Genomic DNA, 26,212 nt, shown 5'->3' on the forward strand with positions numbered 1-26,212 from the left:
AATATTTGTAGTACAACCTGATGGAGCATCAGTTTTACTATAAGATTTGGAAGAATAGAACTTAAGTAATTTGGAAGGTATTTACAAATCTAAAACTAAGACAGACTGGGAAGTCCTCTGCCATTAATGTCAGTATCCTGTGCCTTAGATGTCATATTATCTCTGTGAATACTCGAAGGAAAACCTGTTTCCATTATTTTAAATAAGAAAAATGATAAGGCCTAGCAAGTTAATCGAAAAACTACCGATTTCCTAAATCACAGTATAGCACCTAGATATACCTTATAAATATTGTATTAGAATGTAGAATGCTTAAAGCATTGCTTCTTTTTTGTTTTGTTTTTTTTTTTGCGGTACGCGGGCCTCTCACTGTTGTGGCCTCTCTCGTTGCGGAGCACAGGCTCCGGACGCGCAGGCTCAGCGGCCATGGCTCACGGGCCCAGACGCTCCGCGGCATGTGGGATCTTCTTGGACCGGGGCACGAACCCGTGTCTCCTGCATCGGCAGGCGGACTCTCAACCACTGCGCCACCAGGGAAGCCCAAAGCATTGCTTCTTGGTCACCACACAATTCAACAGCAGTGGCCTCTCAGACCAGCAACATCAAATATGTACATCTCCTTGGTTGGTATTCCAAAGCTTTGCAAAGTGACTAGCGTGATTCTGACCGTCTATCAATTATGTGTGAAAGCAACATGAAGCTTTTCTAGCATGCCGTTTAGGTTAAAATATTGTATTAAGTTTTGTGGCCTCTCCCTTTGCGGCGCACAGGCTCCAGACGCGCAGGCTCAGCGGCCATGGCTCACGGGCCCAGCCGCTCCGCGGCATGTGGGATCTTCCCGGACCGGGGCACGAGCCCGTGTCCCCTGCATCAGCAGGCAGACTCTCAACCACTGCGCCACCAGGGAAGCCCAAAATATTGTATTAAGTTTTGAAGGCTTGGTGTAAATTCTATACGTATGAACTTCAGCTGGAAAATGTATGGCGAGATAAGTAGCTGCTGTGCATTTTGGGTGTTGAGAACTCAGAGGTGTTCTTACAGGGAAGCGTGACGAGGATATGATCTGCGGGGTGTCCTGTGTTATGAAATAGAAGGCCAAAATCCTATTTATTTCAAAGATGAAAGCTGCAACTTCAAGTCAGTTTGGGGCTGAGGAGTCCTTTCTGCCTCCCTCCCCAGAGTTCTGCGTGTGTAATGTCCCTTGCCGATCACATTCCTCCCCCCATCCCTCCCCACTGGGTGGTTTGTGTCAGCGGACAAACATGCCTTCGTGTTGTGCATTAAACAAGCAGACCTCCTTTGACCACAGGTCGCTCTGCGTTGCCGCTGTTTCTCTGCTCCATTAGGGCTGCTTCTCCTCACATTCTCTACTGAACCCGTTTCATTCCAGCTTTTCTCCACAATGCTTCACTGAAATGGCTCTGCAGCCCCTCCCCACTGTCTCCACCCTACAACCACTGCCGGTAACCTTCCTCTCTTTCTGGTCCACTGCCAGTCACAGCCTCCCAGCCATCTCGTCCTCCTACAGTCCATCCTCCACTCAGCATCCAGACTGATCTCTGGAAAATGTCAACAACATGATATATGCAAACCCCGCCCCCACTTAAACCCTATCACTGGCTTCTCGTTGCAGTTGAATAAAAGTTTAGTTAACCTGGCCCCTGCCAACCTCTGCGGCCTCATCTGCCCTTGCTTGTTCATACCATTGTGTCAGCTTTTCTGGTTTCTAGAGCTGAAAGTACTACCAACATCTCTCCTCAGACCCAGGGTGGGGAGAGACGGTGTCAAGTCCAGGGAGGGAGCAGAGGGGTGCAAGCAGAAAGCTTCCGAAGCTCAACCACTGCGCCCCAGCTGCTTCTTGGTGTGGGCCCGTTCCCCCTTTCCAGAGATCAGACAGCAAAGGAAGGAAGATGGGGCCCCCACAGGGTGGAGCCCAATGTCTTCAAATCTGTCCACAACCTTGACCTCCAGAGTTTAGATTTGGAGAGATTAAAGACAAACTTCTTATTTTGCAATCTGGCCTTGGGCCCTAGTGGTCAGACTCTGGTTGCCTCTTTCCTCCTGTCAGGTGGGGCACTGAGTGCATTTAAGAACCAATTACAAGCATACATGATGACAAGAATTTCTGTATAACTCAAGAGATCCAACTTTAAACAAGGGGAAAGGGAAACCAGCGCCTATTGGGTGCCTACTGTTTGCCAAGTCCCTTGTGATGAACATATCATTGAATCCTGGCATCCTGTCTGCAGTGGGCCTATGTCTTAGTTAGCTACTGCTGCATAACAAGCCACCCCAGTACTCACCTAGCTCAGGCTGGGCTCAGCGAGACAATTCTTCTGGTCTCAGCTGGGCTCCTTCATGCACGTGTGGTCAGCTGCAGGTTGATTGGGGGCTCTGCTTCTGGTGAGGAGCTGGCTGTTGACTGGGCACCTTGGTTCTCCTCCCTGAAGTATCTCACCCTCCAGCAGGCTAACATGGGCTTGTTGTCGTGGAGACGGCAGGGTTCTGAAAGACCTTTTAGGCCGAGGTCCCAAGCTGGCCCACTGGCATGCCCGCTGCACTCTACTGGCCAGCCCTGATGCGAGGTTTGGAGGAATAGATTCTACCTCTCAGTGGGAGCAGCTGTAAAAGCACATTTCAAAGGGCCTGGATACAGGGAGGGATGAAGAGTCGCTGCCGTTTGTGCACTCGGTGTAAGGAAGCCTCTTCTCGAAAACGAGGTTTCTGTAGCTGTTCCAAGCCCAGCAACTTGTCCAAAGCCTCACAGCTACTGAGTGGCTGGGCTGAGACTGGGAATCAAGTCCACCTGTCTTCAGAGCCCACCCACTGCCACTGGACCCACTGCTGATGCAGCCTTCCTAGTCATTCGAGGTTCTGGAGGTGGACACTTCTGCAGTAGGAACAGACTGTGCAGAGATTTCAGTGTCTAGTACTCCTCACCTTTGGGAATAATCCCCTTGAGAGAGTGGTGAAGTGTCTTGGAAAGACTTGGAATAACTTGGGGAAATGGCCAAGGGCTGAGTTGAGGAAATCAGGCCCCAGCAATACCGTTTTCATTACTAATCACAGGAGAAATTTGAAAAATACATAATGCACTCCACGTGTTGGCAAATTCTTCTCATCTTTTTTTGGTACTGGTAGGCTATTTATGATTTTCAACACAGACTAAATCAAACTACCGTGTCTAAAACCACCTCTGAATCTGACAGCAAGTGACACAGAAATAGATCTGCTAAGAAGACATTTCCTCCTGCTGCTGAGTAAGAAGTAGTCCTTTGCTTTTAACAGGGCAAAGCTGTTTTCGGAGACCCCGGAGCACACGTGGAAATCACTTGCAGCTAATGCCTCGACAGCCCTGAGTCAGTGGTTCTCACCTCTGGCTGCACAGGACCATCACCTGGGGGGCTTTTAAAATTCCTTAAACCCGAGTGCAACAGACCAATTAAATCAGAATCCCTAGAGTGAGGCCCAGGCATCGGTATTTTTTATGGCTCTCCAGGTGATTACGGGGCCTGGTCAAGGCTGAAGACCATCGCTTTAAACCCACATCTTTGGGTGAACTTGTTCCAAATGGTTCATCAAGTAAAAGCATTCGCTGCTGGGTCGTGGTCTTCCAGCCTCACCTGCACAGCCTACTTACCACCCTCGGCATCCCTTCCACTAGTTTTATTCCTGATTCAGCCCAGTTCTGCAGGTTCTGAGTGCCCACTGTGCACGGGGTGCTGTGCTAAGAGTCGTGGTCCTGATGAGCTGCTCTGGAAAAAGTATCGCATCATAAAAAATAAAAATCACGGCACCTACCAAATGGAGGGAAAAACTGGAAGACTCTAAGGGGTCACCTGAGGGTTAGGACGTGAATACTTTGGGATATTAAAATCCACCTGATGAGACCATCAGTGAACGTGTCCTGCTTCAAAACAAGACAGGGCTTCCCTGGTGGCACAGTGGTTGAGAGTCCGCCTGCCGATGCAGGGGACACGGGTTCGTGCCCCGGTCCGGGAAGATCCCACATGTCGCGGAGCTGGTGGGCCCGTGAGCCATGGCCGCTGAGCCTGCGCGTCCGGAGCCTGTGCTCCGCAACGGGAGAGACCACAACAGTGAGAGGCCCGCGTACCGCAAAAAAAAAAAAAAAACAAGACAAAACCCTGCTGTTATTCTGAGATACTGAGTTAGGATTTTTGTGTAAATATGCAGCATTTAAATATTATCGGCATGTAACATGCATACAGAGATGTATGCAGGAAGCATTCACGGGCACCTCGATGGGTCATTGCAGAGTGGACACGCTTGTGTGGCCAAAAGCAACATCAGCTTCGCTCCGGCCTCCCCGACACACCCCGCCATCACTTCTCCCTCTCTCCTCCACGAAGAAACCAACACCTCACCAGCTAACACTGTAGACCAATTTCCGTTTTTGATAAAAGCAGTTTGTTACAGAAAATTTTAAGCATTTACAGAATAGCAAAAAGCTATAAGAAACCTGTCACCCAGCTTCAGTGACTCCTAATTACCTGCTATTTCTCTTTCATCAATACCTCAAGCTACTACCCACCCTTCACTTTTTTTTCAATTGTTTTTCTTTTTCATGAGGTAAGAGGTACATACATTGAAAGGCACAGACATTAACTGTGAGAAATAAATGCACCCATGTATACGTCACCCCTTTCAAGAACAGAATATTTTCATCACCTCCAGAAAATTCCCTCAAGTTCCTTCCCAGGCAATTTTTTTCTCCCCGCACAAGCAAACGCTCTTGTGATTTTTTTTCACCACGGGTTCATTTTGCCTGTCATCCTACAATCACCACGGGTTCATTTTGCCTGTCATCCTACAATCATGTGTCACGGCCAGCTTGTCTCACTCAGCAGCGTGTTTATAGATTCATCCGCAGTGTGTGCCCCTGTAGTTTGCTCCTTTAAGTTCTGAGTTGTATTCTCCTGTGTAAACATATCACCGTTTGTTGATACATTTTTCTGTGTATGGATATTTGGGTTACTTGCTGGTTTGGGCTACTCTGGCCCAAGGGTCTATGAGCATGCTTGTACAAACACTTTTTTATTCCATTTAATTCCTTTACTAGCATTTAAGCGACACCTCTTTGCATTGTTTTAGTGGTCGTTCCAGGGGTTACAATATGCATCTTTCACATATTACAATCCACTTAGAACTAAGAGTGTACTATTGTCAGACGTGGACATTATAAAAACCTCTCTGTATCCTTTGTGCTACTGTTGACATACATCTTACACCTGCACGTTATAAACCCCACGATACAATGTTATAATTTTTGCTTTGAATACTCATAGGTCTTTTAAAGAAAATAAGATAAAAATTTACTAATAAATATTTGGAGGAAATATCTGAGGCCAATATACTGTGTCTCCTTTAAGTTTCCCTGGGAATGTTTGCATTCAGGACCAAATCTCGCCTACGGTCATCATTGTTGGCGTATCAGGTGAGGACTGCGCCCTCTGGGTAATAATCCAATGCTGGCTCACATTGTTCCAGTTTGAGCCATTGGGAGCTCTTCCAGGTCAGCTTTTTTTTGACATTTCCATACTTTTTTTAAAAAAGCAGTTTCTTAGTTTCTGGCATTATTAAGATGCTCCAGGCTCATCTTGTATCTTCCACCTCAGTGCCAGAATTAGCCTTTTCTCCAAGAAACCCTGACTCTTTTTATTGGAAAATGGTACAGTAGTCCCCCCCCTCCCCCCCCCCCCCCGCTTAGCTGTGGTTTCGCTTTCAGCAGCTTCAGTTACCCATGGCCAAGCACGGTCCAAAAATATTAAGTGAAAAATTCCAGGAATAAAAAATTCATGTTTTAAACTGGGCACCATTCTGGGTAACGTGATGAAATCTCTCCTGTCCGGCTCTGTTCCGCCTGGGTTCCCCCGCCATGGACATCGTCTGCTCCCGGCACCCAACCACCCACGTCATCACGGCTGAGAATCCAGGATCACTGGAAGCAGACTATCCTCCTTCTGACATATGGTCAGAAGGTCAGTAGTAGCCTAATGCTATGTCACAATGCCTACGCCATTCACCTCACTTCATCTCGTCACCCAGACACAAGAAGAAGGGTGAGTACAGTATGATAAGATATATTGAGAGAGAGACCACATCCATGTAACATTTTTACAGTATACTGTTATAATTGTTCTATTTTATTATTGGTTATTGCTGTTAATATCTTACCATGCCTAACTTATACATTAAACTTTGTCATAGGTGTGTAGGTATAGGAAAGAAATCATAACGTATATATAGGGTTCAGTAGTATCTGTGGTTTCAGGTCAGCGAAGAGCTGCACTGCAAGCCCTACAGGCAGGCTTCAAAGTCCACGTGATCTTTCCTGTGTGTTCTCTTCTCCAACCAACTACACAAACTATGCAGATTTCACATTAAATAATAGAAAGAAATGGGAAATAACCGCAGCACTAGGACAGTGCCTACCAGATGAAAGACAGTAAAGAAATGGTAGTTTCCTTTCCTTCTCTGTTTTTCTGCGGTGGGTTAGAAAGGCAGTTTCCCTAGAGAATGTTGACTGAGACGTCGCTCCAGCACAAGGAACCAGGGCTAAGGAGCAGCTACTGGCAGCTGTATTTGTGAGCTGCCTGAGCTGATTTATTATTTTATTTAAAGTTATTTATTCATTTTTGGCTGTGTTGGGTCTTCATTGCGGTCTGTGGGCTTCTCATTGTGGTGGCTTCTCTTGTTGCAGAGCACGGGCTCTAGGCACGTGGGCTTCAGTAGTTGTGGCTCGCGGGCTCTAGAGCGCAGGCTCAGTAGCTGTGGCGCACGGGTTTAGTTGCTCTGCGGCATGTGGGGTCTTCCCGGACCAGGGCTCGAACCCGTGTCCCCTGAGGCGGATTCTTAACCACAGCGCCACCAGGGAAGCCCTAATTTATTATTATCACGATTACGTTTTGACAGATCTACTCAGTACTTCGTGTGTGTGAAGCCCGTAATAGCAGATCTGGCTACGACAGTGGCTGGCTGCACCATATAGCTGAATTCGTAGACAAGTATTTGGAGGGACTTGTCAGGGGCTGGTATGTAAGTCAGTGCCAAGTGTATGTAGGTAGGTCTCCAGGCCCAAATTCTGCCTCGTGACAACACAGTCCACACCACAATAACCACACTCGCTACTCTGAGCATCTGAGGGCACTTGTGTATAGAGACACTCACATCAGCAGAGCAAACAGCGTTCTTGGTGGGGCGGGACACACTCGGGGTGTCCATGTGGCCCAGGTTCCAAAACGGAGTGGGGTGACAAGGCTGCTGTCCCTGGAACTCAAAGCTTTAACAAAGGTGGTAAAGAAGGGAGAAAAGGAGGAACCTGCTGTTTCCTCACAGCCTCAGGCCCAGCCGATCTCTAGTCCAGACAGGGTGGAGAAATGGGATTTGCCCTAGATAAGGATCTGCAGGAAGATTTCAGAGCAGCCGTTTGAGCCCTGGAGAGGGAGCCACGTGGGTGAGCCTTCATCTGCAGAGTTGCCAGGGTGGCCCTGCACAGATGTTAGTGATCTGATGGAAGTGAAAAGTGTCCCTTCTGACAACATGTCAGGGCCCCTGCTCTAGAATCTGTGATCGTTCTGTCCAGAATAAATGTCCTTTCGGTCACCAGCACAGCAACTTGGGCTTCCCCTGGGGCTAAGTGTAAGCCCTGAATCCAGTGAGTTACAGCTCAGAGGGACCAGGCCCAGTAAGCTCCCCACTCATGGTCATGTGAAATAACTAATGCCGTACTTAGCAATCCTGGACGAAGGTAACCGTCATGTCAAAAAAGCATGTGCATCTTCTAAGTTGTCATAATATTTTGGAAAGCAGCCTTACAGAAATGTATCTACGGGTATTCCCACTGATAGTAAGAAGTCACATTTCCAGTTCCTTCCTGATGCTGAGTATTGTGAGTTTTTTGATCTCTGCCAATCTGATCCTTTAATATGTATGCTTTTATATTTATTTCTTATTAGTGATGTTTAAAATCTTTTCATATTTTAATTAGAGTTTAAATTTTTTTTTTAAAACTGCCTGTTCTTGATATTTTTGTATTAGAGTACTGATTGTTCCGTTACTAATTTGTCCATCACATACATTGCGTATATCGGAAATATTTGGTCATGGTGCTTGACAATTAATAATCATTAAACAATTTTTATCACAAAGCATAAATCGTGGCATTTTCTTAAACAAGTGGACATTTTTTTTTCATGGTTAACCTGAAAATGTGTGCAAAACAGTTCTACCTGATACTTGTTTTTTAGAACCTGTTCCTTAAGCTGTAGGAAGATCACTGCACCCCACAGTAAACCACCAGAAACGCTTGTGGTTCCTATTTTTCAGCAACAGAGTGAGTCTTGGGCTCCTGAAGCTTGGAGGGAGGACACAGCTGAACGCAGCCCCTTCCCAGGGAGGCAGGCAGAGCAGCTGGGGTCACGCGAGTCCCCGTGAGTCCCCGCCTGCCGCTGGATGGCAAAGGGGCAACACTCAGCAGACCTGTCACGTGCACTTAGCATCAAGGAGCAAAATTAAGAACGCATCACTCTGGTAATTTCATTAGCCGTAATATTCAAACTGGAAACATATTTGCTTTAAGTACTCCAGAAAGCAGTACGTCAACAATTCCTGTCCCCTTTGATGGAGGGGAAAAAAACCCCCAGATTTTGAGACACCCACCAGAGAGGGTGGCCCAGGTGGCTGAGTAGGAAGACCTTGAACTCACCTCCTCCCACAGACACATCAAAATTACAACTACTTACAGAGCAACTATCTATGAGAATGAGCTGAAGACCAGTAGAAAAGATTTCCCACGACTAAAGACATAAAGAAAGAACCATGGTGAGATGGATAGGAGGAGATGCAGTACAGTCAGACACATGCCCCAGTTTTCAGAATTGCAGAGGTTCTCCCACAAGGGAGAATGGGAAGATTTTCAGAACTGCAGAGGTTCTCCCCAAGGAGAAAGGGGTCCAAGCTCCATATAAGGCTTCCCAGCCTGGGGTTCCTGCTTGGGGAAGATGAGCCCCCAGAACATCTGATTTTGATAACCAGTGGCACTTATGTTCAGGAGAGCCAAAGGGCTGTAGCAAACAGAGACTCCCCTCTTAAAGGGCATGTGCAAAACCTCACACACTCCAAGTCCCAGTGCAGAGGCAGTAATCGGAAAGGAGCCTGGGTCAGACTCACTACCTGATCTTGGAGAGCCTCCCCGAGAGGCAGGGGCCAACTGGGACTCCCCTGGGGAGTGAAATGTAGGGTGGTTAGAGTGTGTTTGAACTGCAAAAACACAAACGTGTGGAGTCTGAACATGCTACTAAACAACGAGTGGGTCACTGAAGAAATCAAGAAATACCTGGAGACAAATAAAAATGGAAATACAATGACTCAAAATGTATGGGATGCAGCAAAAGCAGTTCTAAGAAGGAAGTTTATATCACTACAAGCCTACCTCTAGAAACAAGAAAAATGTGCTATAACCAACTTTCCCGTGCAGAGGCAATCATGCGTTTGTTTTTGTAAAATAGAGATTACACTCTATGCTTTTATACACCCCTTTTTAAATAACCAGTGTTACTGCAATCACTTCAGAATTCTTTGAAACAATTTCAATGGCTATATAACATTAAATCCAAAGAACATGTCGTATCATAGGAAACAAACTTATGGTTACCAAAGGGGAGAAGGAGAAGGGAGGGGCAAATTAGGAGCACGGGATTAACAGTAACACACTACTATGCATAAAATAAACAACAAGGATCTACTGTAGAGCACAGGGAATTATACCTAATATCTTATAATAACCCAATATCTTATAATATACCCAGTATCTTGTACTAACCTATAATGGAATATAATCTGCAAAAAAAAATCACTCTGCTCTACACCTGAAACTAACACAATATTGTAAATCAACTGTATTTCAAGAAAAAAATATAAAAACATGTTATACTTTACTTCCCCATATTCACTGGACATTTAGGTCACTTTCCAATTAAATTTATATTTATTTACGCAATTATTTGGTGAACATTTGTCTGACTCACCAGACTGCAAACTCTTGTGTTTGTTTCGTCACTATTACATTCTTATCCTGTAGCAGTACCTGAACTATACCAGGGAGACTATAGAATCTGGTGAACGAAGGTGCCTATGCTTCGATTCTTGGTTCAAATCACCCTCAACCACAAAACATTCCTGATCTACCTCAATTGTACATTGTGGTCTCTCTTCTGAAATTTCCTTGTGGTTCTTTTTCTGGAACTCCCTTGCAGGAAAAAGAGGGAAATGCTGTTTCATGAGCAGTGTTACGTGCTGGGCACCGTGCTGGCCATACTCAAGGAGAAAGTCCATGCCCCCAAAGGGTAGCACCTCAGCCTAGAGGGCATGCTGAAAAACCCACCACGAGGGGCTTCCCTGGTGGTGCAGTGGTTAAGAATCTGCCTGCCAATGCAGGAGACACGGGTTCGAGCCCTGGTCTGGGAAGATCCCACATGCTGCAGAGTAACTAAACCCGTGCGCCACAACTACTGAGCCTGCGCTCTCGGGCCCGCAAGCCACAACTACCGAGCCCTCATGCCACAACTACTGAGCCCGTGCGCCACAACTACTGAAACCTGTGCACCTAGAGCCCGTGCTCTGCAATACTAGAAGCCACGACAATGAGAAGCCCGTGCACCGCAATGAACAATAGCCCCTGCTCGCTGCAACTAGAGAAAGCCTGCGCACAGCAACGAAGATCCAACACAGCCAAAAATAAAAACAAATAAATTAATTTAAAAAACCAAACAAAACCCACCACAAAATCTTCAATCAAGGGACCTTCCAGAACTCTCTGGTGGCCTCACCAAGCAGTCTGACTCTGGACAAAGCTCAGGTCCACCCCACCTGAGATCTGTCCCCTGTGCCTGGGGACGGTCTGAGAGGACAGAGGCCAAGCACACGGGGCTCAGGGGATTGGCTGTGGTGGCTGAGCCCTGGTCAGGGAGATGTGAGCTGGCATCTCAGGAGTGGATGCCAACAGTATGACTTTATTGAAGGGGGCGTTAGAAGAACTTTGTGACAGCATCTGCAAAGAGAGGGAAAATGTGAAGGAGGAATGCATGAATGATAAGTCATTAGCTCATTTGGAGAAAGGGAGAAGAAGAAAGCGGTATTCTGAGACTTTCTTGCCTTGCTAACATACTGTGCTTATTCTCAGAGAGACCTGCCCAGAATAAAAGCATCACTCCCCAGTCCTCAAACTGCAAGGCAGAAAGAGAGGTGTGAATCATCACACGCCCAGATCAACACAGGCCTTCATTTCCTTCCCCCTTAAATGACATTTTTTTTTTTTTTTGGCCGTGCCATGTGGCTTGTGGGATCTTAGTTCCCCGACCAGGGATCCAACCTGGGCCCACGGCAGTGCAAGCACCGAGTCCTAACCACGGGACTGCCAGGGAATTCCCAAATGACACTTTTAAAACTAGTGAGTTTCTCAGATTTTTCACCTCACACATGGGAGACACAAGGTTTCAACACTAAGAGTTAATCGAAAATAATGCAAGATTTTACTTCCCTTCACATCGTAAATTTTGAGTAGCTCTATTTTTTGGTGCAATAATGCACATCTTTAAGCAGATGAGCAAGTATTTAATTACATTTTATTAATGATTTTAGGAAAATGATATAGAACTTCCTAAGGATGAGCGTGTGAAAGACTTAGGCGGGAGAGGAAAGGTGGTGGCTGGAGGTTGCAACATCCAACCAGATTTGATTTTAGAGATAGGATAACTTTCAAAATTTAAGCAATTTACACGAGAGACTTCCATATGGATGAAGAATGATTCTGGAGTATACGTGGAACGCAGAAGACATCTACCTAATGGAGATGAAGTAGATACAACAAAGGTTAGTACAAAATTTGCTCTCTGTACATTTCCCTTTCTGAATGCTGTCACCCACCACCCCTGCACTGTCCTAACCTTGGCTCCTTCAAGGCACCGAGGCCGGGATCAATTGTGATAAGAGGGAACGATAAATAAACACAAGAACTCCACCCCAAACCCACCCCACACTCCCACCTCCATTTGCTCACAGGGTTACCTCCCTTCTGCTCAAGTCCAAGTCCTCCCCATCCTGAGAGACGTCCCTTAAAGGCGACGTCTACAAACTCAGCAAGAACACATGGAGACTGATGCACAATCCTATGTGATCTGTAAGAACCTTTTCTCATACAGGATCTTAAAAAGACATGAGCATCATGAAAACTGCAAATCACATGACATTGAAATCAATACTGACGTCAGAAGAGTAACTGGGGCAACGATGATTTTGTACAGGTGACCCAAGAACAGATGCTCTATGAAATCAGGAGAAATCTGTTCCTTTTCCTCCCTTTGAAGCCCAAGCGTGGGTCAGATCCTCCAGGAAAGATCTGATAACCCTGACATTTATAATATGGATGAGAAATGACCCTTAAGTAGCTTTCACTAAAAAATTTAGCTAGTTTTCCTCTGAAAACCACCATTCTTAGAAAGCACAAGTTTCTCAAGTGTCGAGGGACCAAAAGATGTACAATTACTTGCCAGTCAGTGTTTCCTATTCCAATCAAGAAGTCCTTTCTCCCAACCAACGTCCCACCTATAAAAATAGTTGTTGACTTTAATAGCCATGCCAGTCTCTGCACTGCCTTAAGAGGTCAGAAGAATGCAAAGAAACGCGAGAAGAAAGGGCAGATGCTTTCCAGCCATCAGGTTGAGCTGGTACTTTGAGAGCTGAAGGGCTTTCAACACCCAGCACACAACAGAGGAGCTGTGGGTAACACTGAAGTTGTCAACCGGTCACCTTCTTTCACTCTCCATTTGTGGGTCTTCTCATCATTAGTGCTTTGCAGCTACCTCCCTCCAGCCTGCCTCTAGCTGTGCAGATCTTGGGGAGCAGTGCATCTTCAGGGAGAATCAGAACTACGAGACCTGCCATGCAGCATCCCTGCCACTTGGGTGCCGACACGGCCATCCCCAGCGTGTACTCTGAGCACTTGCTTCTCAAGATGCTCAGGTGAAAATCTCCCCAGACCATCTGGAAAATTGAAGGCTTTACCCTCTCTAGAGATTCACAGTGGGTATTTGCATCTTCTGAACCAGTTTGACCCTAGGACCTATTTATCACGTGGCACTTATTAATATCCAAGCACCTTGTGTCCTACAGAACATCTATGGAAAGCACTGAGTTCATGCATCTGAAATCTTCTCAGTTAATGTCTATGTTCCGGGCAACCCAGGAAGGCACGTGGAGCTGCTGTGTGCCTCTGCTGGACCCCAGCAGCGCAGAACTTACCTCCACCTACCTTTCCAAGTGAACGGAATACTGTTTTCACCACGCACACAGCTCACTGCTAAATGCACTCCTGACAGGTACATTCTGCTCTGTCAGGGCCGGGTCTCCGAAGCTCCCTGCTATCCCGTCCTTCCTCAGCCAGCTCACTTCCACCCACCCACGCACTCAATCCTCACTTCCTTTAGGAAGCCTCACCTTCCCTCCACTCCCCACAACCTCCCAAACCCCCAGGCCGGGTTCAGGGCGCAGCCTCTACACTCATCTGCACCATTCACCAACTAAAAGTAAAGAGACGCTTCTTTATTACTTGCTGGGTGCTGGGCACGTAATAAATACTTGTGACTGAATCTCCAACTAATTACTGCTCCTGGAGGACAAGCACTGTATCTTATCAGCTTTCTAGCTCTAGCACCATCCAAGCACACAGTAGCTGCCCAATAAATACATTTGTTTAACAAATATTTATCATCCGTATTTACGTACCCAGCTCCTAATATTCCCTCAGGAGTCAAAATATTAACGTCTTGGATAAATTAACTTGTACAAAATAGGAAAGGACTGGCCAGGGGAAAGGGGCTCTTCCACTTTCACAAGTGACTTTTAAACAGACAGCTCAGGCCGAAGGCATCACTCCGTGTCTGCCCTCCAGCTCGTAAGGAGCAGAGAGGAGCAGGGAGGCTGCCCTGAGCCACCGCCCTCCTGTTAGATCTGGATCAGGCTCCTCCTAATGCTGTGACTCCTGGGGCGCTAGTGCACCCCAGGCCTGCAGGGCACTGTCCCCTGAGCTGAACAGGGCTCCGTCATGCTCAGCGATTCCAGCACTCTGGACAGCTCCATTTTTCTTCCAGGTAGAATTTGTGCTCAGGGCCCTGCCCTGCTTGTGCAGAGAAGGACTCAGGGGACTGCAGACAAGTTAATTCACAAGGAACTCTGAAAAGTGCTGCCCACCGTGGCTGCTTGTCTCATCTCTCCCACGACCGAACTGGCCACTCGAGAGACACGGTGTCACCAACCAGAGGCCACAGCCCTGAGCCCGGGAGGCTGTGGAGCCCGAGGTTTAGGGCACAAGCTCACAGGCCGGGGAACGACTGCAACTGTGAGTGGGTCGGCTGAGGGCGGGGCTTCATGGGGACGGTGCAGCCCTCCAGCTGGGGTGTCCTGTAGCCCAGGAGCGGACAGGTGGTCGTCACTTCGTCATGCTCAAGCCCATCAGTGCGTCCTGGACCGATTCCCACGTGTAGCCCAGGCACAGCACTGACTCAGTCTGCCGGGTCCTCCAGTAGTCGGGGGGTGTCTCCCTCAATGTTGTGTGTCCGAGAATGTCTATTTCCCCTTTACTTTTTTTTTTTTCTTGTGGTACACGGGCCTCTCACTGTCGTGGCCTCTCCCATTGCAGAGCACAGGCTCCGGACGCACAGGCTCAGCGGCCATGGCTCACGGGCCCAGCCGCTCCGCGGCACGTGGGATCTTCCCGGACCGGGGCACAAACCCGTATCCCCTGCATCGGCAGGCGGAGTCTCAACCACTGCGTCACCAGGGAAGCCCCTCCCCTTTACTTTTGAAGGACAATTTCACTGGATACAGAATTCTAAGTTGGTGAGTTTTTTCTATTTTGCTTGCATGATTCGTGAGACAGATGGAATTTTACCTTGTCCCACTAGAGGTAAGGTCTTTATTTCCTGTTTTCTTCAAGATTTTCTTTGTCCTTGATTTTTCTGTGGTTAGAATATGTCTTAGTGTAGATCTTTTTGGTATTTGCCTGCACAGTGTTCTCTGAGTTTCCTGAATCTGTGGTTTGGTGTTTATCACTAATTTGGGGAAATTCTCAGCCTTTATTACTTCAAATACTTCCTCTGTTCCTTTCTCTCTTCTCCTTCTGGTGTTCCCATCATGTGTATGTTACACCTTTTGTAATTCTCCCACAGTTCGTGGATATTCTGTTCTGTCTCTTTCCTGCTTTTTGTAATAGGGAAGAACAACTCTGACTCCATATTAGACCTGTTTCTTTTACTTTATCCTTTGTGGTTCTATTGCTTTTGCCACAAGTTAACTACTAAAGGGATGTTGCCTATAACTTAAAGTATACAGAATGGCCCATTTCCTGGAACCTGGCCTCCCGTGCCTGACTGTTTAGCTCACAGGAAACATCCTGACCAGGCCCACCTGTGAATGCCTGCAGGAAAGAAGAAATTCCCCGTCTGCTGGCTTTCCAAACAAAGCCACTATTCGTGGTCCCAACACCTCGTCTCTCGATCGATTGGCCTTTCGTGCGGTGAGCAGTGCAAGCTTGGACTCGGTGACATTTTTTCTCTTCGATTTTCAGTTTGGGACTTTTCTGTTGATGTATCTTCAGGGTCACTGATTCTTTCCTCTGCCATGTCTAGGTGATAATGAACCCATCAAAGGCATTCTTCATTTCTGTTACATTGTTCTTGATTTCTAGCATTTTCTTTTGATTCTTTCTTAGAGTTTCCATCTCTCTGCTTACATTACCCACCTGTTCTCACAAGTGTCCACTATCTCCATTAGAACCCTTAGCTTATTAATCATAGTTATTTTAATTCCTGGTCCAATAATGCCAAATTTCCCACCATATCTGAGTCTGGTTCTAATGCCTGCTCTGTCTCTTCAAGCTGCGTTTTTTGCCGTATAGTACACTTTGCAACTTTTTGTTGAAAGGTAGACATGATGTCCTGGGTAAAAGTAAATACGCTTTTAGTGAGAAGCTCTGTTTGTACGGCTAGAAGTTAAGCTGTGTTTGCTCTTTGCTGTAGTTGTAGGTGTTAGGGGCTGAAATTTCCTGTGCCCTTGTTTTTGTCTCCCCATCATCTCTGGGGTTTCCTAGAGTCTTTTTCTTAAATGTGGTTTGCAGTTCTTTCTACTGTAATCTCCTGTGATTCTACAGGAGCCTATCAGACCTCATAGGAGCCTATCTACAGATGTCAGAGCCTATCTACAGGTGTCTATCAGACCTCACCATGCAGTGAGCCTGTGCCTAGGGCTGTGACCTGCCAGAGTGCTTCTCAGCCGACCACTCCACTCCCCTGTCCCCACTCAGGGGACACAGGAGGGTAGAGGGGGCTGCAGTTGGGCATTTCCCGTCCCCCAGGACTCTGAGGCTCTGGTAATTCCCAAGGTGGTTGGGCTCTGGTGAAAGTTTCCTTGAGGAAGGGCTTATGATATGGCTTATATTAAAAAAAAAAAAAGGTACAAGTGAACTTATTTACAAAACACGAGTCACAGATGTAGAAAACAAACTTTTGGTTACTGGGGGGGAAGTGGGGGTGGGGGAGGGATAAATTGGGAGACTGGGATTGACACATGCACACCACTGTATATAAAATAGATAACTAGGGGCTTCCCCGGTAGTGCAGTGGTTAAGAATCCGCCTGCCAATGCAGGGGACACAGGTTCGAGCCCTGGCCTGGGAAAATCCCACATGCTGCGGAGCAACTAAGCCTGTGTGCCACAACTACTGAGCCTGTGCTCTAGAGCCCGCGAACCACAACTACTGAAGCCCACATGCCACAACTACTGAGCCTGCGCTCTAGAGCCTGCGAGCCACAACTACTAAGCCCACATGCCACAACTACCGAAGCCCACGCACCTAGAGCCCGTGCTCCACAACGAGAAGCCACCGCAATGAGAAGCCCGCACACTGCAACGAAGAGTAGCCCCTGCTCGCCACAAATAGAGAAAGCCCGTGCGCAGCAATGAAGGCCCAACGCAGCCAAAAATAAATAAATAATTTAAAAAAATAAAATAAAAGATAATAAGGACCTACTGTATAGCACAGGGAACTCTTCTCAATATTCTGTAATGATTTATATGGGAAAATAATCTAATAAAGAGTGGATAGGGACTTGCCTGGCGGTCCAGTGGTTAAAACTCCTCGCTTCCACTGCAGGGGGCACAGGTTCGATCCCTGGTCGGGGAACTAAGATCCCGCATGCCATGCGGCACGGCCAAGAAAATGAATAAATTAATTAATTAATTAAAAAAAGAGTGGATATATGTATATGTATAACTGATACACTTGGCGGTAGACCAGAAACTAAGGCAACATTGTAAATCAACTATACTCCAATAAAAATTTAAAAAAAAGAACAGAATGCTCTGGGCTTATTTCCAAAGGGCTACCCCTCCCCTCCCCTGTGGAAACGTGGAAAGCAGGAGAGAGTTTTTCTCTAACGCTCAGCCTGAACAGCCAGTGGGGCTCCTGGAGGTGGGCTCACAAAAGTGTGGGGCGCCTTACGTAAGGCTTGCCTCTCTTAATTTTTAATCTTCAAGCTTGTGCGCACTGAGCCTCCAGCAACTTGCCAATTAACATTTTCCTTCTCCAGTACTGGCTCTGGTGCTAGCTTCTGTGCTGAGCTACGATTCCTGGTAGTCCCCTGTCCCCAGTTTTGGAGGTAGCAGTTTGCCCTGGACTTCAGTTCTCTGAGGAATCCAAGAAAAGCTATTGATTTTCAGTTTGTTCCACTTTTTTCCTGTTGTGAGGACAAGAGGGACAGGTCAGGCTGGAAACCAGGAGTCTCATTTAGTTTTTTCCCAAGTTTTTTTTTTTTTTTTTTCTATGACAAATGCTGCTGCATCCTTACATATGTCTTTTGAGGCACATGGGCCTGCAGTTCCGTTACACCAGGAGTGAAATACCTGGTCCTAGGATATGCTGACTTTCAGATCTACCACACAGTGCCAAACACAGTAGACTCCCCCAGCTGCCACTGAGACCCCACTGCTCCCCAACACTTGCTGCTGCCAGTCTTTCTCATCTCAGCTGTTCTAGAGGGTGTGTATAAAATCTCACTGTGATTTTAGTGAGATTTAGAATTTACATGATTTTTAAGGAAGTTGAAGACCATTTGGATAGCTTCTTTTGTAAATTACATGGTCAGGTCTTCTACCCATTTTTCTATTAAATTGTGCCTTCTACTTATTGATTTATAGGAGTTCATTACATATTGTGGACATGAGCCCTTTGTCAGTTTTGTGTTGCCTCTATCTACTCCCACTTGGTGATTGCCTCTTCACTCTCTTAATGATATCTTTTAATAAACAAATTTTTAATTTGAGCGTGATCCAAATTATCAGTCTAGGGGACTTCCCTGGTGGTCTAGTGGGTAAGACTCCATGCTCCCAATGCAGGGGGCCCGGGTTCCATCCCTGGTTGGGGAACTAGATCCTGCATGCATGCCACAATTAAGAGTCCGCGTGCTGCAACAAAGATCCCGCATGCCGCAATGAAGACCCAGTGCAGCCAAAATAAATAAATATTAAAAAAAAAAAGAAACAAATTATCAATCTCTTCCCATATAGCTGCTGGGTTGTTTTTTGTGTGTGTGTGATCTGTTTAAGAATTCTTTCCCTACCTCTAGATCATAAAAAAAATTGATGTTAAGAAAGTTTATTTTCTAACATTCACATTTAAAGCTACATTCTTTCCAGGGACTTCCCTGGCGGTCCAGTGGTTAAGATGCCATACTTCCAATGCAGGGGGCGCAGGTTCGATCCCTGGTTGGGGAACTAAGATCCCACAAGCTGCACGTTGTGGCCAAAAAAACCCCCAACAAACAGCTACATTTTCTGGAATTAATTTTTGTGGATGATATAAGATCAATATCAAGACTTGCCTTTTTACATGTGGCTATCCAAATGACCCAGCACCTTTATTTTGTTTTAATGTATTTTTGTCACTGATCTACAGTACTTCCTTTGTCATGTATCATATAGGCACACGTGTGGGTTGGTTTGGGGGCTCTGGTCTTTTCCACAGGTCTATTTTTTATTCTTGTTTCATTATTACTGCCCTAATTGCTGTAGTTTTGTATTGCATTTTGCTTCTATGGAGTAGTTTCTCTTATTTACTTGTTCTTCTCTAACAATGTCTTGGCTTTTTCTGGCCCTTTGCAGCTCATAGAGATTTTAGAATCAGACTGTCAACTTCTGTTTTTAAAACATTGCTGGGATTTTCATTTATTTCGTATAAATTTTTAACTGAATTTTATTTTCACAATGGTCCTTTCCTCTGTTTCTGATTTTTACTATTATAATTTTGACATTTAGTAGGTGATGACAGCAGGATTACAAGCTATCAGAAAGCCGGGACAGTATTTTGTATAATCTTTTAAGTGTTAAACGTGTCCTACAAGAAGAAAGTCCTTTCAGATAACGTTTGTAGCTGGTCATTACAATAGATTTGTTAGGCTAACCATCCAATCAAGATTGGTGGGTCAATTTGACATTTTACGGGAATCTCCAAACCCTGGGAGGGAGGGATGGAGCTCTTGATTATTTTCACTGAAACAACGACAGCAGGATTCTCAAACTCCCAGAGGTCTGTGGACATGTTCTCAATGAGCCCAGGTTCCTCAAAAATACTTTTAAATGTCTTATTTCAGATGATAATCTAAACAAATTGAGATGTATATATTCTGGATCTTTTAGGTGACCTTTATTTTCATAACCAAGTCACGTAATTTCTATGCCCAAAATTATAACAAGGAAATCCAGAAATCCGTATGTAAAGGTTTTGATGTTTCCTTATCAAGAGTCACAGATTCACCAAAATCCAGTGAACCTCACTCCACCTGGCTGACCTGAGATAACTACTGGATGGGGCTTCAAGTCTCCCAGTGTTTTCTGTCTCAGTGAGCTGCAGAATCACCTACCAGACTTTAATAGTGGTTGACATTGTCATTATTTTAAATACGAGGGTAGATTACCGCAATATAAGAGTAAAATATGGCTTCCAGTCTCACAAATGTACAAGTATGACAAATATTTTAATTTCTTCATAATAAGTGTGTTTCCTGAGACCACCACAACCGTCTACCAGAGCAGGCGTGAAGCTGCCCACACACTGCACTCGGCCTGTGAGCCCATCAGGGTCCAAGGTTGAGCTGGACACAGGAGTGGCCTCCTGGAGACTCTGCCTGCTGGTTCACTTCCAGGGGGACAGGGGGTCAGACGCCTCTTCTCCCCATGGAGCTGCCCTGTGGCCCAATAGCCCGGGTGCCCACCCTCACTGTGGGGATCACGACCCGTCTACACTGGGAGCAGTTGGGGTGGGAGTGGGGAGGGGCTGTATCTCCTAATTACACAGAGAAGCGTCAGGGGCCAAGGATGGGGGAGACGGGATGAGGAAGCAGAGTAAACAAACTGGGTCACATACAGAAGCAGAATCGGGGACGGCTCAGAGGCGTGAATCTGCCCACTTTAAACGAAGTGATACCAATGAGTGCAATGTCTGGGCACAGGCCGAGGTTTATAAGCTCTCTGTTTTTAAAATTAATTTATTTAATTAATTTATTTTTGGCTGCGTTGGGTCTTCATTGCTGCGCGCGGGCTTTCTCTAGTTGCGGCGAGCGGGGGCTACTCTTCGTTGTGGTGCGTGGGCTTCTCATCGCAGTGGCTTCTCTTGTTGCAGAGCATGGGCTCTAGGCGTGTGGGCTCAGTAGTTGTGGTGCACGGGCTTAGTTGCTCCGCGGCATGTGGGATCTTCCTGGACCAGGGCTCAAACCTGTGTCCCCTGCACTGGCAGGCGGATTCTTAACCACTGCGCCACCAGGGAAGTCCCTCACATATATATTTTTAAAGCAGCAACTCATTTATTTAGATTAAGGAAAATAAATGAAAATAAGCAGAATGTTGCAGACCCTCTTATTCAGTGTTCAGTGATATCAGACGTCCTTAATGTTCATCCACAAGTAATTCTGATAAAGGACCCACTGGCGGTGCAGTTAGAGGTTGCATACATGAGATCTGTCTGTTAATCCCTGAAGGCTTCACCCAAACATTTAGAGCAGCTCAAAATAAACAAGCCAAGTAGGCAAGTCTTCTCAAAACTGGGGAGGTGATGTGCTCCAGAGACCTGGACCGCAGGGGCTTTGAAAGGACGCTCCTTGGAACGATCACCTAACCTTCCAGGTGTCAGCGCTGCCTCTGTGGCCTCAGAGAGGAGCGTCGCATGCCCACAGGCCTTCTGAGGAAGCAGCCGTGCCTTCCCACCACTCTGGCTCACAGGGGAGGTGCTGGGCCCACGGGCAGCTAACTTATAGGATGACCTCCGTCTTAGGAGGTGGACTGGGGCGAGGTCTCTGCCCAGTAGGAAGGAGAGTAACTATCTGAAGCAATCGCATCCCTTCTTTGTGGGGACCTGAATGTGAGACCTATAGGGACCCTCAGCACTTGCCAGTCTGCAGGAGCATGAAGGAGGCAAGGAGCAGAGGGGCAGCAGTGACAGGTCAGGACGGCCCATGACCAAGCAGAGGCTGCAGGAGCCAAGTCCCCACGACAGCAGCTCCTGGAGCAGCAGATGCCCGCTCACGGGGAGACAGCCAGTCGCTGAGTCCCGGAGGCGCTGTCCAAGGCCAGAGCTGGCTGTGCACAGACAGTCTTCCTTCCTGGCCCCGACAGCCTGATGAGGCTGTTTCTGTTCCTCCCCTTCCAGCTTCCTTAGCTCACCTGGAAGAGCCTAATTAACACAGGTGTACGTTGAGCCCTCCCTGGCTTCAATATTCCAGAGTTATACTGAGCACCGTAAAAACTTGCTAACTCAGACTGACTGCTCCAAACTTCTACTTATTCCATTTGGATTAAGCTGAAGTTTATTTTTGCTCAGCAAAATTTTATTACACAGAGCTCAAATTGAAAAGAGAGGGCAGAGCAATTATTTTAAATATTTCAGAGAACAAGCCATTAATTTAATATGTTAATTTCAAACTATTTTATCTGTTTATTAAAAATTTATGACCCGGGAACTTCAATTAGGTAGAACGAATAGATATTGTTAACCTTTATGCTTTTCTTTTCAATGAATGTGTACTGATCCTCCCTATGGGCCAGGCTCTGTGCTAAGAACCAGAGCACAGAAGCGTGAAATCAATCAAGTACAGCATGGTAGCGTGTGTTACTTTTAAAAATAAAGTAAAAGTACACCATAAAAAATATCTTTGATTGTTGGTTTTGGCCGCCCATCTCTCTCTCTCTCTCTCTCTCTCTCTCTCACACACACACACACACACACACACACACACACACACACACACACAGAGGTAAAAGGGCCTCGCCCTGCAGCAGCTTAGACACTGGTGGGGGAGACAGTCAAACACGTGCATGACCACCCTGCTGAGATGCTGCTGAGACAGAGGTGGACGTGGTGTGTTAACAAGCCCGGGGGAGGAGCATCTCCAGGGTGGGATCCAGAGAGAGCCCCTGGGGGTGACTGGAGCTGAGCCTCCAGGGTGAGTCTAGGTGGCCTGGTGGAGAGGAGAGGGCACCAGGCAACCACAAAGAGTTCAGCGGGCCTGGAGCCCACGTGGCAGGAACAGTGAGAGGCACGGTCGGCTCTCAGTACCGCAGTCGTGTTCCGTGAACTTGCTGCCAACCCTGGAGGGTGAAGGCTGGACCTGCTGCTCCTGGGAAGTGTGGAGTCTGGTTCCTGGAGGGTGAAGCCTGGACCTGCTGCTCCTGGGAAGTGTGGAGTCTGGTTCCTGGAGGGTGAAGGCTGGACCTGCTGCTCCTGGGAAGTGTGGAGTCTGCCTCCTGGGAGCCTCTGGTCACATTTTGTCAACCAAGACCTGGTTTGTGTTCTCCAGGCTCGTGCGCCAGGTCTTCAAACAACAAGCCTGGGGCGGCGTGGACCGCCTGCTCCTTCGCCTGGATGACACTCAGCGGGTACTTCCATCCGCAGGTGTCACGTTTCTGCCAGGTCACCTGGAAACATGAGTCAGCCACCCAGCTCCGAAGGCTGTGGCACACAGACGCCCACAGCCGTGTCCCCGTGGCCGTGGACGTCTTCGGCTTTCCTCACGATGATGCTCACGATGAATTTTTTAATCAGTTGTCACCTCACGAATCCACAGATTTAGCCGCCTTTCCACCTTTTCCGTCACTTCATCGTGCGCTGCCTTTAGTGCTTTCTGGAGGAGCGTCATGACAGGAAGCCCCTCTTCGTCTCTGTGGGTGTGCTGTGCTGTTGCCTCACCAGCCTGACCTCACAGCCAACAGCACTGCAGCTCACGCTGATCGAAGCTCACCTCACACACCCATTTTCCCCATAAGGCAGGTCACAGCCTCCCTGCTCTTAGGGGCACTGGACAGGACTCCAGCCCTAGGCCTGGGGGCCATTTAAACAGCAAAATCACCCACTAAAAGCACAAAAATACAAAACACACGGCGCTGGCTAGACAGTAGAAAGGACAGCTGTTCACAGCATGAGCTGTGAGGTCTGAGGAGCTGCCCGAGGGCCATTCTGGTCCGCAGGCCCTGGCATGGGGCTGGGCATGGGGGGTGAGGGAGGGATTGAGGGTTGAGGACCACCCCCAGGCTCCTGCACTGGGCAAGAGAGCACGTAGGGCAGGGGGCGAGAGCTCTGGCCTTGGAGCAGAGACGTTGGGCGCACGTCCAATGCACCGCTCACTGCCGTGTTGCCTTAGATCTCTCCCTAATTTCTCTGCACTTCACTGCTTTCACCTCTCGTGTACAGCTTCTGTGTGATGGGACAATAGCACCGCTCGGAGCTGCTCTGAGGTTGAAATGACCGCAGGTGCTTTTCACTTAAATAAGGAAAGTAGGCGAAGGGGCCGCATTTGGGGTGGGGGGGGGACTCCCGCTGGACACGGTAGCTGGACGTGCCTGTGGGCATCTGTGTGCCACACCCGGTTGGCCGGTGACATGACCCTGAAGCAGAGATGGCAGCGGGCAGTGGTTAGCAGGTAGGTAGCTGCTACCGCCATGAAGACTGGGTAGCTCCAGCATCACAGGTCCAAGCCGACATTTAAGAGGAGCGCCCGACAGAGCCGGAGAAAGAGCAGCAGAAGCAGAAGAGCCAGGGGACGCTGGGCAACGGGAGGCAGGAGGGAAGAGCTCCGGGAGGAAGGGTGCTGAGTCAGGGCTCCGCGCAGGACAGCGCTTTCGAGCCGGGAGGGACCCGCGAGCTCTTGCAGTTGAATCCCCTAATCTATCCTGATGAAGAAATCGAGATCCAGAGAAGTGAAGTGAGTTGCTTGAGGTCACACTGTGATTTTGTAGCAGGAGACCCTAATTCCTAAGGAATAATAAAATACTTTTCTTTAACAAATATTCTGAATTCAAAATTGTTCCTGTTGGGCTTCCTTGGTGGCGCAGTGGTTAAGCATCCGTCTACCAATGCAGGGGACATGGGTTCGAGCCCTGGTCCAGGAAGATCCCACATGCTGTGGAGCAGCTAAGCCCGTGCGTCACAACTACTGAGCCTGCGCTCTAGACCCTGCGAGCCACAACTACTGAGCCTGCACTCTAGAGCTCATGAGCCACAACTACTGAGCCCGTGTGCCACAACTACTGAAGCCCATGCTCCTAGAGCCCGTGCTCTGCAACAAGAGAAGCCACCGCAATGAGAGGCCCGTGCACCACAATGAAGAGTAGCCCCCGCTCGCCGCAACTAGAGAAAGCACACGCGCAGCAACAAAGACCCAACACAGCCAAAAAAAAAAAAATTGTTCCTGTTAAGTCACACTGTACTTTCTCCCAATTTGACAAAATTAGTGAGATGTTATTGACATGAGAACAGCTATTGACCTCTCCATGCACCAAGGAGCCGTATAGTCAACCAAACTGTGCCTCTTAGATCTATTCACAGTGTACATTTAACAAATCACGCTCTAAAAAGTTTAAAAAAAAATCGGAGTCAGGGCTTCCCTGGTGCGCAGTGGTTGAGAGTCCGCCTGCCAACGCAGGGGACACGGGTTCGTGCCCCGGTCCGGGAAGATCCCACATGCCGCGGAGCGGCTGGGCCCGTGAGCCATGGCCACCGAGCCTGCGCGTCCGGAACCTGTGCTCCGCAACGGGAGAGGCCACAGCAGTGAGAGGCCCGTGTATCACAAAAAAAAAAAAAAAAAAATTTAAAGTCATAACTCATGTTAAAAATCAGACAACAGATCCAAAATGGAGTTACTTATGCCAAGCCCCACATCACCAAACAGAGACTTAATCACAGTTGCCCCCTCTCCCAGAAATGGAATTTCGACCAATCAGAAATCACCTGGCCAGCACCACTTAGGTCATCTGCCTGATAGACCCCCGCCATTCCCTAAAGGAAAGTAACCTTACAATTAGCAACCGTACTTTTGGCCTGGTATACTTTCCTGGTTCCCGCTCCCTTCTGCCTTGAAAATCTCATTTTGTGCAGCTCCTCAGAGCTCCTTTCTGTCTGCTGGACTGGATGATGCCCAATCCATGAATCATGGAATAATTCTGTTGAATTGAATTGAATTCTGTTTAATTCTGTTTTTTAACACTCAAACTGTGTATTTTTTTTTGTGTGTGTGGCGATACGCAGGCCTCTCACTGTTGTGGCCTCTCCCGTTGCCGAGCACAGGCTCCGGACGCGCAGGCTCAGCGGCCGTGGCTCACGGGCCCAGCCGCTCCGCGGCATGTGGGATCTTCCCGGACCGGGGCACGAACCCATGTCCCCTGCATCAGCAGGAGGACTCTCAACCACTGCGCCACCAGGGAAGCCCTAAACTGTGTATTTTAATATATGTAAATTATACCTCAATAAAACACAGTTTTAAGACAGAGCAAATGAAAAGTTTAGCTGTTTAAACAAAAAAGTAATTATTTTCTAAGGTGTTTTGTATACAGAGACCCAAGGGATAGAAATACTGAATATCTGGAACTCGGTTCTTCTTGCAGCTTTTAGGAAACCACTTATGCCGCATTCTGGCTTTTGCTTTCCCTCACCGTGAAGCAGGAATCTCATCTTGCTCATGGTTTATAACACACATGAAATTCCTGAATAAAAGTATTAAATACTGATTATTGTCTGGTGAATATTATCTAACCACATTTATAAATAACAGGCAAGTTGGAATAACAAATTATAGCCCATTTGAAAGTATATACAAATTTA

General features: G+C 47.4%; 1 protein-coding gene across 2 annotated transcripts in view; it reads right to left on the reverse strand.

Annotated features, from left to right (window-relative positions):
- The window catches only part of RPP40 (ribonuclease P/MRP subunit p40), a 49,767-nt gene that overhangs the window by 12,011 nt on the left and 11,544 nt on the right, over nt 1-26,212 (reverse strand). For both annotated transcript variants that reach the window (XM_067751897.1, XM_067751896.1), the window contains one exon: nt 2,304-2,505. The gene's annotated coding sequence lies outside the window, so the exon portion shown is untranslated. The remainder of the gene's footprint in view (nt 1-2,303; nt 2,506-26,212) is intronic.

The sequence above is a fragment of the Pseudorca crassidens genome, chromosome 10 (assembly GCF_039906515.1).
Source record: "Pseudorca crassidens isolate mPseCra1 chromosome 10, mPseCra1.hap1, whole genome shotgun sequence".
Taxonomy (NCBI): Eukaryota; Metazoa; Chordata; class Mammalia; order Artiodactyla; family Delphinidae; genus Pseudorca; species Pseudorca crassidens.